This window comes from Rhopalosiphum maidis, chromosome 2 (genome assembly GCF_003676215.2).
Source record: "Rhopalosiphum maidis isolate BTI-1 chromosome 2, ASM367621v3, whole genome shotgun sequence".
NCBI classification, from domain to species: Eukaryota; Metazoa; Arthropoda; class Insecta; order Hemiptera; family Aphididae; genus Rhopalosiphum; species Rhopalosiphum maidis.
Window position 1 is genome coordinate 54,242,329 of NC_040878.1, and position 14,628 is coordinate 54,256,956.

The 14,628-nt window shown below is 28.4% G+C and overlaps 1 protein-coding gene across 3 annotated transcripts in view; it reads right to left on the reverse strand.

Annotated features, from left to right (window-relative positions):
• Positions 1-14,628, reverse strand: part of LOC113554639 — a 120,550-nt gene that overhangs the window by 78,134 nt on the left and 27,788 nt on the right. Inside the window, exon 1 of one of the 3 annotated variants that reach the window (XM_026958567.1) lies at positions 7,055-7,617. The exons of the other annotated variants lie outside the window; for them this stretch is intronic. The gene's annotated coding sequence lies outside the window, so the exon portion shown is untranslated. Of the gene's footprint in view, positions 1-7,054; positions 7,618-14,628 lie in introns of those variants that run through there. 3 annotated transcript variants of the gene reach the window in all.

Genomic DNA, 14,628 nt, shown 5'->3' on the forward strand with positions numbered 1-14,628 from the left:
ACTTAACTAATAATAGTAATTTGTAATATACTAAATAAATGTCATAGATCTTAAAAGAACTTCATACTTTAAAGTATATTATAATGACTATTGATGATACAGGATGACTATACTGTATAATAACCGTATAATTTATAAAAAAAATTTATAGGTTGTTTTGTTGGTAGAACATAGTGTAAAATTGACGTAAAACTTTTAAATTAATTAAATTTTAGCAAACAAAAGAGCTGATACAGGAATTAGGTGCGGGCCACTGGGATAGGTGTGATACATTGAAGTTGCAATGATATAAAATATGTGAGAAATCGTCAGATTCAATTAACTATTCGGAGTCGAGTAAAAATCCACATTAAAATTTATATATTTTTTAATACTTCTCTGAATTATTTGTTTATTTGATAAAGTTAAGAAATTTACTAAGAAAAATCTCCTTTTCTAAGAAACGCCTACACAAGATTTTCCAAAATTATTTTAACATCGCAATAAGACTTATACATTCGTTGCATTACTCAGAAACAAAAATATGATTTGTAACGATCTAGCCAATATAATGCATACATATAGGTACGTATTACTGTCATGTTGATTAACTTTCAGTTGACAGTTTTATAAATTAATAACATTTATATATATAAAAAAAACGTATAGTTTAATATAATAAATAAATAAGTATTAAACTATTAATGGATTATATTTTATTATTTTTAATATACTTAAAACTAGTTTTTTTTTATAATAAATCGAAGTGAAAATTCTTTATTTTATCAATTATTTAAATCTTAGTAAAAAATAAGTATTCCTTTAAAAAAAAAAATAATTTATTTTTTAAGTAATATTGCATAATAAAACATGCATTATAGAATATATAAAATAGATTAAATAAGAACAAGTAGCTTATGAAAATGTTGTATAATTTTGTGAAGATACTAATAATTGTAACTATATAACCATAATCACTCCTAAGTGATATGTTTAATTATCTGTTATTAAATCAATAAAAAAAATGCATTCTAAAATTTAAAATTATTTTCTTTTTCTGGAGTAAATGAGAAAAAAATAAACCTTCACTATTCTGCAGTATAAAGACTATAATTTCATATTTAAGTACGTTAAAGCAATGGAAATCATTACATAGCTTTTCTAATTGCATGTATATATTTTTATGAAACATATATGTACTGGTAGGTTGTAACTTGTAGGTACCTATACATTAACCAAGACATTAAATAAACACTTTTACGGGTTACTGGACTTGACACGGTTTTTTATTTTGTTTAAATAGCTCTCTGTATGTAGTATTATTTAGTTATTTTTAATTTTCAACAAATGATCTAGAATTTTTAAGTATGACAAAATCGGACGTCCTTGGTCTTAAAAACACTGCGTTACTCTAATTCGGACACATTTATGTAGTTTATTCATATATATGTATTTATCGAATATATTGCTCCATCGAGTTATTCAATTATCGGCTGAATGGTTCTTAAATTTTGATTGTACGTTATAGTTTCTCAATTCATTCGCGTATATCTCGGCCCGCGGCTGACCGATAATAACCGTTTCAGAACACATTACGCTGATATAATATGCAAACGTTTTGTTTTCGTTATTTGGAGTTGGAGCAGGTATTGTAACTAAATATTATAATCGTATATAATATACCTAAAAGACACACATTATTATGCTTCTTGGACCGGCATACGCGTGTATTACAATATTACAACGCTTCGGAATAAAACGCAGATAATAATATTATTTATTTTAATGTTATTTGATTTACACGTCATCAAAAATCAGATGTAGGCAAATACAGCACGGTTTCGCTGCGAAGAGAAGCGCGAATGGAAACGTATTAAATACTATTATTTTTGTTCACTGCAATTCCATTGTGATTCGTGACGGACATTAAAAAAAAATATCTATGTGAATACTAAATAATACTTGTTACACTGGCTTGTGCGTACGCTTGTTGAATATTTTGGCGAAACTGTTTTTCGTACTTTGTACGTCAATTGTGGCAACAATGGCCATTGATCACTGTGATACTGTCTATCCTAATACTTATGAATTCAGGTAAACTGTGTCAGTAAATAATTAATAATAATATAAAATATATTACAAGTATATTAAAATATAAAATAATATATTATATATTATTATTGATATATATATATATAATTGAGTTTGTTAAATTTAATTACAGTATGTTCTTCAGATACTTAAAGCAAGTTATTATATATTGTATTCTAGAATCTTGTTTCTGTCAGTGTTAATAAATATTGTTTGTATTTAAATTATTAAACAATAATTCTTATAATCAACCATTTAGAAAAATAATTGTTTACAGAAGTATATAATTAACATAGTAAAATAAATTTTAAATATTCAAATTCTAAAAGTTTAACAGTTTCTGCTATCATTAATAATAAGTGATGACTTTATCTAGTTTTGTTCAATAATAACTAATAAATAGGTTAATATGCATAATAGAACAAATTACAATAAACCTATAATATTGTGTATTACGAAACATATGAAAAGTATACATGTACATGCGTCATTCTTTAATTCTATGGTCAAAATTATTTTCTTAAATATTTTATAATACGTCATTAAAATTGTAAGTTAATAAACCTTAAAAAACACGTTTTTACTACAACACACAGGAATAAAACTAATATTGTTCTAAGAAATCACTACGAAACTAAGAAAATAAGAAAACATGTGCAACGTCATTATTCATAATCGCCAAGCCTCTTTATGTAACTATAAAATGCACATGATTTTAAATCAAAATGAATATTAGGATATATTTACATGAATGTTGACTGGCGTTCAGGGTCAAGTTCTTCTCGGTGAGATATATACCATAAGTATTTCATTATTATGTAATTCTAAACAACCATTTGTCTTGTATTTTAATATATTGGTACATTTAAAACACGTGCATTTCAGCTGATTGCATTTAAATCGCTTTAAACGCAATCATTCGAACTATGATTTCACTTTTATAAACTATTATTTTAGTTTAAAAGTGTTCAATTCAACATAGAATAAAAAATATCATTACGTTTACAAATGGAATTGATACTTATACATCTTTCTCAGGAAACGGAATACGAATGTCCTCTGTGGTTCATTTTATCATATCGACGAGGTCGATATAAGTACGCGACTATAACAAATTGGTATTTATTATCATTGTCACAGCTCTAGAGAGGAACCGTAGTGGAGAGTTTTCATATAAAAAATTCTTCACTGTCTCCATCTTCGTTGTCAACACTTATTGACCTTGCAGTCAGTTGTTACTTGTTAGCATCTTATTTGTTATTTCCTTATGCTTATTAGTCGCCAAAATTCTACCCGCATTAAATTTCTACAAGTAAAAATAGTAACAATAGAATTTGAGCATATGAGAAATATCTTCATACAAATTATCAACACTTATAACTTATTATTCATATAAATGCCAAGTTCAAGGTCGTAGTTCCGGTCTATCGTTCTTTGTCCAAGTTCACTTTTTTTCTTTATCATTCCCATCATCGGACGTTAATGACGTACCAACATGGCTACATATATAATTTTACATCATCGGATAGCACTAATACCATTGAACGAGGCACATATCGTGCGTGACGAACTCCCTGAGCTCACCTGGGGAATTGAATATGCATTAGATACTCGGGTTTCCTATAACAGCAAGAGTTTATTTTGTAATTGATAACGGCGATGTTGTAGGCGTTACGTGCCACGATCTTCGATGATGATTAGTCATCATTATTCAGTAATAGTCCGTTACATCAATACCTATTTAATGGAAACCAAAAATCCATAAAATATTTTAAGTACCTGCCATAGACCTTGGTGAATGGTAATACATCAATAATTTTGTAGTTAAATTAAAATATGTGAAAAAAAACTATTTAAATGTTCATTATGTTGCATACATGGCATTAGGTATACGAGTTATATCCATCGCCTTTATATATTTCGATAACTATAAGTATGAAATAATTTTTATACTGTAATTATATATATCAGTATATACATTTATATATATGTATAATATATATATATATATAGTAAGAAAAAGATTTAACAGAAATTCGCATACCGATTAAAATATAAATAAACTATTCTTTTTTGTTAAGTTTTTACTTTGTGTGATTAGTTCGTGTAAATATATCAAAAAATTGTGTTTACTTATTTCGTTTCGAGTTACTGCATGTATTAATGCATCATATCGTTAGTACAAAATATTAATATGTTACAACAAGGTCGTTGCATTAAAACAATTTGTTTTATGAAAAAAAATATCAACTTAAATGACAAAATAGGTACGTGCAATACCTATATTTATTTTATTTAATATACTAATTCAAAACATCGGTTTTTATTAAAAAAAAAAAAATTAAATCTATAATAGATTAAATAAAAAATAAATACTATAAAGACAAATTTTAAATCTAATAAATTTTTAAGATCTGTGTTTTTTCATATTCTTGGGGAGATTTTTATTTCCAATAATATACATAGCTATGTAATAATATATTAAAAAAATATGAAATACGTAATATTTACATAAACAGATTTACATATTTCAATATTCGCCATAAAATTATTTGAAATCACAATATGATTTTATGTAGTTATATTACATACACATTATATATTAAATATTGTGTGAAAATAGTACAATAAATTAAAAATCGTTATACGTATAAACAAATGTATGAACTATTTTGAATGGTAGAATTTTTTGAGACTAAACCAGATATAAATTGCAAAAATAGTCGATTACTAGTGACCCAATTAGAATAAGGTTTGCAATGGCTTCGATGTGCCCACATTTTCTTCAAAGTACCGACAACAGACCTACTCTTGGCCTTGACCGTGCGTGCAACAAACGATAATAATATGTACATACTCGAATAAATACTAGGTATGTATATTGTATAACATCGTGAGAAGAAAATACACTCGAAGATTTATGATACATCAAATATTGAAATGGGATTTGTTACTTAATTTTAATATTTAACAGAACCTACAATTTCTATATTTTGTTTTAGTCATAAGCATTTAATTATTGCATAGATACTACTGATTAAGAGATAACCCACAATTATCTGAACCACGTATTCAATTTCGATAATGGGTGTCCCATGATAATACATTACCAAAAATATTGATATTTTGTAGTACCTTACATTAATGTATCGGTAACATTTTTTTTAACTTCAACATATTTTTAAGTATTACATTCCAATTAATTCTTTTTGTTAACAATCAATAAAATAATAATTCAAGAGCTTTTTTATTTATACAAAGACAGTATACACTAACTTATACATTGTTGTATTTTTTAAATACAATAGGCATTATAATATATGTCTATATTTTAAATTGTTCATAGAAAAACATAATAAAATAATAAATATAAAATGATAGTCAAAAAAGTTATTATTAAAACGACTATGATATTCAATGACACAAAATAAACATTAAATAAAATAATCATAGGCTACTAACATAATATATTAAATCAATACTTTCAATAAAAATTGTTTTTCATAAACTTAATTTGTAAACACAAATACGTTCTTAATTTTAATTTTTATTAGAAAAATATCTTTCATAATAATATATGTGTATTATACATGTACTTGTTTAGTGCGACTTAGAAAAACCAACTGATTTTATCTAGAGAAGCCTATATCTATAGTAAGGCAATATATTTCTAACATATTTTCAATTATAGAAAATTCTGACAAGCTACTTGTAATCTTATTTTTGTTCGTATTATTTTTTTCAATAATTATATTAACTGTAGTTATTAGTTACCTAGAGGCTTTAAACATTATCAAAAGGTTAAGTTAGTTTTAAGCATTTAACCCTTAAGACAAAATATTTATGAAATTAATATTTCCTAATAATATTTTATACTAGCACGTTGTTGACAAATTAATTTTAAAAAACAAGTCATTATAATCAACATCAAATCATAGAACGAATTTTATAATTAAAATGTATTATTTTTCACATAATAAATTAGTAAAATATAATGTGTTCTATAAATAATATCGTATTTGTTTTATTTATTGCCAACATGTGCCTTTGCGTATTATATCAAATCGTTGTTTGAGAAACTTCTTATCAAAACTTTAATAACCATTATTTCAACAATAATGAAAGTTGAACTCAACAAATAAAATACAAATCTGCACCAAGAAGTAAAACAATATTAGTGCCTATGCGTGATAAATGTAAATATTGATATAAGAAAAACTGTGCAGCGTTAAAATGGGTGTCTATAATCTTTTCCAAGCACGTGCTATAGGTATACGTCGATAGTCATTCCCAACTAATAAAAAAAAGCATAAAAGTCAACCGTGTCCAGAATATAAATAATGGAACTGGTTGAACTTTGACGGTAAAGTTAAACAATTCGACGTAATAAAATTACGTGCACACATCTCCATAAAAACGGCTAAGGCATATTATACCGATTGTCAGTATCGATTTTTCTCGTACAATGTATAAATGTACTTATTTTATCAATATACAGTTGAATGTCTTATATATACGTACACAACCTACATGACTATATAGTAGATATATACGTTAATATACGGCAATGGCGCGCTGAACAATTTTTAAACTTGAAACAAGACAAACAAATCAAGGATTCCCACCTACCTAAAAATATGGTTTCTATATCCTATTAATAATTTTTTTTACAGCAAAAAAACTAAATATAATTTAACAATAGTTAAATTTTATTATTTATTTTTTGTATATTTTTAAAATGTATCGCACCTCACCCGTGTTAGGCGAATGCCTCAGAGAAAAACATTTTTCATCGCGCCACTGTACCTACATGATAATATATTGTGCGTGCAGTGGGTAGTTATACAATATTTTTCAGTTGGCAAGGATGTATATTGTATGCCTATAATACCCAAATGCCTAAACGCATAACGCAACGTACAATATATCAAAACGCCGTGTGCGTGTATACATCACGTAAACGGTATTTATAATATATCCTTACCGTTTGAAATGAGATCGATTTTTGACGTGCGAATGGAACGATGGTTGATATCTAATCAGCATCGTTTGGCTTATGGACGTTGGAGAACTCGCGCATTCACACACGCACGGCGAATAGAGAGACAAACGCGCAGTATAACATTAGCATTCGGAAACGGAGTTGACGACAAAAACGAAAACCCGAAAGGAAAAATTAACCGTAACCCGAATATATGGTATAACAATTAATTATAATAATAATAATAACAATAACAACAACAACAATAACGTGTTCAAACGTACAGTCCCGAGCGACTCCCGCTCAAAATGTCGTCGTCGTCGCCGCGGAATACCGTAACGAAAAAGAAAAAAAATTGTTGTTGTACGCGCGCACGACAGGTATGTACATAGTAATTTATTATTGTGATGATAACGCGCGCGTATTTAGCGGGACGTGTGCTGTAGTTGCTGTTGTAGTGTTTCAGGAGTACGACTACGTCTCTCGTGTGTACAATAATAATATTGTAATATGCGCGCGAGACCACAGACAACACTCCTCGACCACGGCGGTAACGCGTGTGCTCTTCTTCGCGGCGCGGTAGCGACGACGGCGTCGGCGGCAGCGGCGGAGGCGGCCGACGATTATGTTGTTACATTATTAGCGGGTGGCGGAGGAGGCGGCGGCGGCGGCGGCGGCGGCGGCGGTGGTGTGTACGGCACATAATAATATTATGTATTTGGTGTATATTTTATTGTATTTATAATATTGGATTAGGCATGAGTATTATTGCGCGTGTGGCGTGTTTTCTTTTTGGTTTCTTCTTCGACTTGTCCTGTTCTTGTAATTTTTTTTTTTTAATCTTTCGGTTATCGCGGACACGGCGCGCGGCGGCGTTCGTGCGACGGTATATATATATATATATATATCTTACCAATAATACCGGCTTCGAATTTATCGCGCGTGCGACACCTGACGGAGGCACTCGAACAACGGTTACGACGGCGACTATGCGGCGGTGACGGCGATTATTAACCTTAAAGCTCCTAAACTCCTCCCCTTCCCCCTTCTCTACAACGCCACCACCTTAGACTATCATACTATGCAATACGGCTATAATATTGTGATAACTCGTTGTTTTCTGTCTATATAACTACAGCACGTCAGCACACGGTCCAAAGTGACGGTCAGCGAGATAACGATTGCGACGTTTATACAGTGAAACCTCTCTATAACGGACACCGTAGGGGAGATTAAAACGTGCCCGTTTTTATTCTGCAGAGAAATTCGTCTTTAGGAGTGGACACAATTTTCGCTGTATTCTAATATATGCATTACATGTCGTGCATTGCGTCGCGGGTTCGTCGTACGTCGTACAACTGCAATACCGCGCGGCGCAGTCCCTGTCCGACGATAATATTATAATAATATTATAATATTAATCCTACGCGATAACGTGCTGCGGCTAGCGCGATAATATGCAACGTTATGTAATTCGAACACGTGATATCCGACTGTCTGAAACCCCGTCGTCGGACAGATAATCGCGTATTCGCGTCCGTGTGTAGGACGGAACGGTGCACGCACGGACGGTCCCCTCCGACGGCCGTGATCTGACGTTCCCCACCTGAAAGTTTTGTACGCGATTAGGATTTTCCCACTTCCGTGTTGTTTTTTTTTTGCACAACACGCGTTTTTCGTTCTTGTACGTATAATGTCCGAGTCCCTACGTAGGCACAGTACACATTATTTTAATATCATAACATACTATACCTATGTATTATATGTTACCTATTATACCAATAATATGTGGCTGATGTATTGAAGTACACGAGTAGTGTACATAGGTTAGTACCTATACTGTGGAACCACGCACTACTTATTAGTGTTGGGTGGTAACTACGCTGATACTGGTAACGCGCAACGTTTGTTATCCGTTACGTTTTGAGTAACGTGATCGTGCAATTATTTGTACAATATATAACTACAGTTACAAAGTACCTATACCTATTTAAAACGAATAATATTATTGTATTAAATAACGCAGTATAGGTAATTTCATAAAATAATTGCAGGTATTGTAATTTTAATGTTAGGTATACAAATATATAGATTGGAATATGCTCATCACATTATTTTGATTTTAAATTAATTGTCCTTGAAAATAAAAAATAGTTATTTCGATAGATATACTTATAGTAGCCAATATTCCAAATAAAATATGTTTTCGAAAATAGCTCGTATTGAATTGTTAATTAATGCGCAGCATATAAACGTTTCAGCCTCCTCGACAGCTATGTCATTGTGACATTGTTACATAGATACGTATATAATCACTTTAAATACTACCAGTTACCACATTCCAGCTATATAGGTGTACTACAATTAAACTTACCACGTTATTTATATCATTAGTTTTTGTAAACAACTAATTGTGTATGAAATAACGAAAAAGTAACGTCATTACTTTTCTTATTTTGTAACGACTTTATGTGTAACTAAACCAAAATACCGTTTAAAAAGTAACTATATTTTAACGTCTCTAACACGTCATATCCGTACACTCTACTCTGCTAACCGTCGCCTAGTATAATGGAAATCGCGTACCTACTTGTATATAATATTACATACGATTGAGTACGATATAGTAGGCAATCAACAAGTGTACAAGCAGTGTGCCAACGAGCGCGGATTATTCGAATCGCATATTCGCATAATATATAAAATCTGTATGGTATATCGTATATGTATATCTACTCCTAAATTATATTGTAATTTGTAAACGCATGTATATATAGTTTAAGTACGTTGTACCTATAAACCGTGTTTCCGCATGTTGCCTTTTGTTCTGCATTCGATTTATGTTGTATATACTCGCGCGCGCGCGTATGTGTGTTTATGTTTGTGTGTATACCTCCGAATAGGTACACAATTTCGCGGTATATAGGTAGGTACGTCAAAATTACTTCGTATGTGTAGCATTACGAGTATACGTATTTTTTAATTTATAAAATCCAGATTATTTCGTGCTATTTACTATGTGGTCGAATAATACGACTAAACGAATTTAAAAGTTATATCTAACTATAATACGAGTAGATAAGAGATTTGCTAAACAAAAAACTATTTGTTTTGTGTTGAAATGTATCATAGGTATACTTGATGTTGATATTAAACCGTTGCCACAATTGTTGCGTTTATCCGCACCTATCGTCTAAATATAAATGTATATATAATATAATCGTATGAAAATTGTTTTCAATAGGTATATAGTAATAATACAATTAATAGAAGTATGACTTATACGAATTATGTATCCGAGATACAATACAATACAGTAAATTATTGTCAAGATTATTTATGTTTCTGGTAATATCAGATTTTATATTAATCTCAGAAAATAAGAACACGTACTTAATTTCACTAGAAATATAAAAAAAATACATTTATATTTTGTAAACACATTGGCTCATATAAAAATAGTTGCAACCGTACGAATATTGTAGAATGTAGATAGGTAAGTTCCTTCTTCCTATATTGGTTATAATAAAAATAGTAAAAACTGATTGAATTTGTACATTTATTCTTGAAAACCTTTAAACTTGAACAAATCGTATGTCTATTATAGTTCCTGTGTTTTTTTTTTTTGTTCAGTCATCGATTCAGAATCTATGTGTCATAAAACCTACACTATTTTAACATCAAGGATTTATTATTTATATATTAGAGAATAATATTTTTAATAAAAGTTAAATAGTAATAAGTTTAAATTAGTTTTATTCACTAAGAATTTTTATGGCCCACGAAAAATTTTCAGATTCCTAATGTGGTCCTTAAAAAATATTAATTGTTGACCCCTGATATGATATAAATGAATACTTATAATTATAACTTATATATTGTTTAAACTTTAAATTTTATTATTATTTATAAAGTTATATACAATTTTTAAATTTTAAAAAGAATTAGTAATTATAAATAACAGTCAAGTTTAATATTGTTTAAAATAATAATAATAATAAACGTATACTTACATATACAAAAATGATATAACTGTTATATTTATACAATAGTTGTTATTTTTTTTTACGCTGAATGAAATTTAATATAAATAATTACGATGAAAATTCAAATTTATTTTGATTGCACGGGAAAATCTGTACTTATTAATAGGTTTTTATCAAACAGGTAAAATTAATTTATTATAGGTATTAAACAAAAAAGTAAAATTATATATGTAAAATTAAAAAAATTACATGAGCAGGCTTTTAATACTTGTTGTAGTTTCTCAAACGGCCATATTCTGTGTAATAAAATAATCACGAATGGTTTTCTGTGATAATAATGTTATTATATTATAATAAAGGTAAGTATATTGTACGTTAATCATTTAATAGATATACACAATATACACATATTTGCGAGTAATTTACTCGTAACACACTCCCATGGTTTTATTAAGCTGCAAACCCTAAATTTACATTTACTATTTAAATAGTCAACAAGGTTATAAACAAGACTTGTCTACGCGCATTAAATAATATTTATTTGTTTTTCCTTGTCAATTGTAAAAGATATTTATTATATATTTATTTAATCCCATAGTATATATATATAATATATGCTATTTTTAATGATGTTTATTATTCATAAGAATAAAACATAATATGTTTACAATAGTATAAGCTATTCAATTACGTTTTAATTAATAATGGTTATATAGGTACTTGCAATACTTAAAATAAAATAACTGAAATTTAATATTTACCAAGTTAGATATAATATAATGTTTAAACAATTTTAAATGTAAAAAAAGTCTATGGTATTATAAACATAATTTTATTAAGACCAAAGAGATTTTAAAACAATAATTTTTCGTGGAGTTTACGGAAAAAATTTCGTGGAAACTGTTTTAAAATTACAATAACCCAAGCTTATAAACTAATGTTCAATATTATTACAATAAAAACTATACAATTTAAAACACTAAACATTTAATCATGATTATGGTGTTATGTACTACAAAATTCTGAACAAAAAAATATAGGTAACCCTCATATTATTATAGTGGAAAAAATGCATTACGTTTATAATCATAAATACATAATATGTAATATGTATAAATGTATAATATATACATAATATACATATCCCCAAAAGACCCATTAGGTATTTACATGTAACTTTGTTGTTGAAATATGTACGCTGTATAATGAGATAACCTTCGAAATTTGAGGTAAATGTATTGTTTTAGATTCAAAGAGGAACAAGGGAGCTATTGGCTTTACAATAATAATTTATTAATATATTTCAGAAACATTTTTTTTGTTGGTAAAAAACTATAAAAGTCTTGTGTTGGGATATTCAGTCAATCGAATTATTAATATACAGACGTTATTATAGAATTTTGGCAAATATGTTAAAATTTTCAGATTTTTTTAAACATTTTGAATGGATTTTATAGCTTAATAATAACAGTTGAATAATTCATAGATGATAGATCTATGTATATTTCTAAAATTAGGTTTCAGATTTTTACCTAAAATCGTTTTTATCGACTGTATAACCGTTACGTTCATATAAAAATTATTATGCAACGCTATCCTGTATTATGGAGACAAGTGTGGAGCTAGACCAACAACTATGATTGACTAAACATCATTATTCAGACAGGACAATATTTTTTAAATTTAAATTTTCAATCTATTTAGACAATGAACAAATTTTGACAATACGCTTGTTGGTACTTTAATAATAAAATGTATGATATTTTTATTATTTTATTGTTAGTCTATGTATAGTCTTATAGGCTCTTATTTGGAGTGTTACTATAAACACTAATATGTTACGTTAACACATAACTGCAGTCAAACACAGATATTGTGACTAAAAATTGTCATGCTTTCATATTAGTATAGGTACTACAAAAATGATTAAAAAGAACATTCACAATAATATTGTAATGTTACATTATGTATATTATACATTTAGGCATTTCGATGAATCTATTATACACGGACCAGATGTCATAATCCGATATTACTTAAAATGTAGATTTATTTGTATAGATTATTGACAAAAACAAAAAAATAATTATTATAAAATACTTCCTATTTATACATAAACCGTTGTACAATTTTAAATTATTCTGTCTTTATATATTGTTTCGTAACGATGATGATATGACGTCAAAGAATTTATATTTTTTCCATCAATTAACTTGTAACTATGATTTCCTGTGATCATTTTATTTATGATAAATTATAAATGTAATGATTAATGACGTATCATATAAAATTATTTTATTTTGAAACCAAACGATTTTAATGAATTAATTACAAAAATAATTTTAGTTAAATAAGATTAACGAGTATAAAGGCTTATATAGGCATATAATATGTATATATTTTGATGTAATACAAATACACAATGTTTTTTTACACCTATATCAGAGTATTTTCTAAATTAATTTTTTTATAGTTAGGTATCAAATTCAGTAGAGTAGTAAAATATGTCGAAATTAAAATAAAGTTGAGAGTTTGGGACATCCATTCTTATTTTAAATTACCTAATTATCGTATAAAATATTAATGACAACTATATACTCACAGAACCACAAAATAAATTTTATTTTTAAACAATAGGAGTTCCATAAATAATAGTGTATAATAATTGATTAAAAAGATTTTAGCAAAAATATTATGTTGTTACTAAAATTATTACGTATACAAGTCACGGAAAGATTTTAAATGATAACTGCAGATAACGAACATGTAAAAATAAATAAAATACGATACAGCACAAACAATTTAAAGATCAAAGGTACACGTACAGTTTTGTTTTTTTTTAACAAAAAGTGCGAATGACGCGTAAGATCAACGCTTGTCGTTACTTATAATACACATCATATTATATAAATATTATATACAAATACAAGTAATAATATTTTAAAATGGTGGCAGTGCATGTAGGTATGTTATGATATCATTGTCACCGACACGATAATCGTATGTAACATATATTATATTTCATAATATTATTATTTATTAAATCATCGCACATTAATTATTGAGAAAAGTACGTGACGGCGGCGGCCGAAAGTCACATGTTTTGTAACCACCGCGATAACATCGTACGACGTTCGATTCAAAAACTCTTTTCTCGACACCACCCGCGCGCGTGAAATAATTTGGCGGATGTAATGTATAAAGGTAAACATTTTTCGCAAAGTGGGTTACCGTGTATTATCGGGTAAAAGTGCTTTCACGATACGCCCACAATGACGCCCGTCGTTAGCCTTTTACAAACCACACGGTCGATAAGCGTCTAATGTAAAAAAAAAAAAAGTAAAAAGAGTAAAGAGCGTACATTGTAGACGCGCACACACACATACCCACAATATATATATATATATATATATTTATATATGTATAATATCGTGTATTATATATCTATACACCTGTCAAAATCCAAAAGGTTAAAGGCTTTAAAACGGAGAAACGACCCCCCACGACACCTCTCCAATTCCCAAAAGCTATGTATTATAATTCATGCGCCAGTCTCCAGTTTTGTCCTCATTACGCCTGGTATACATATAT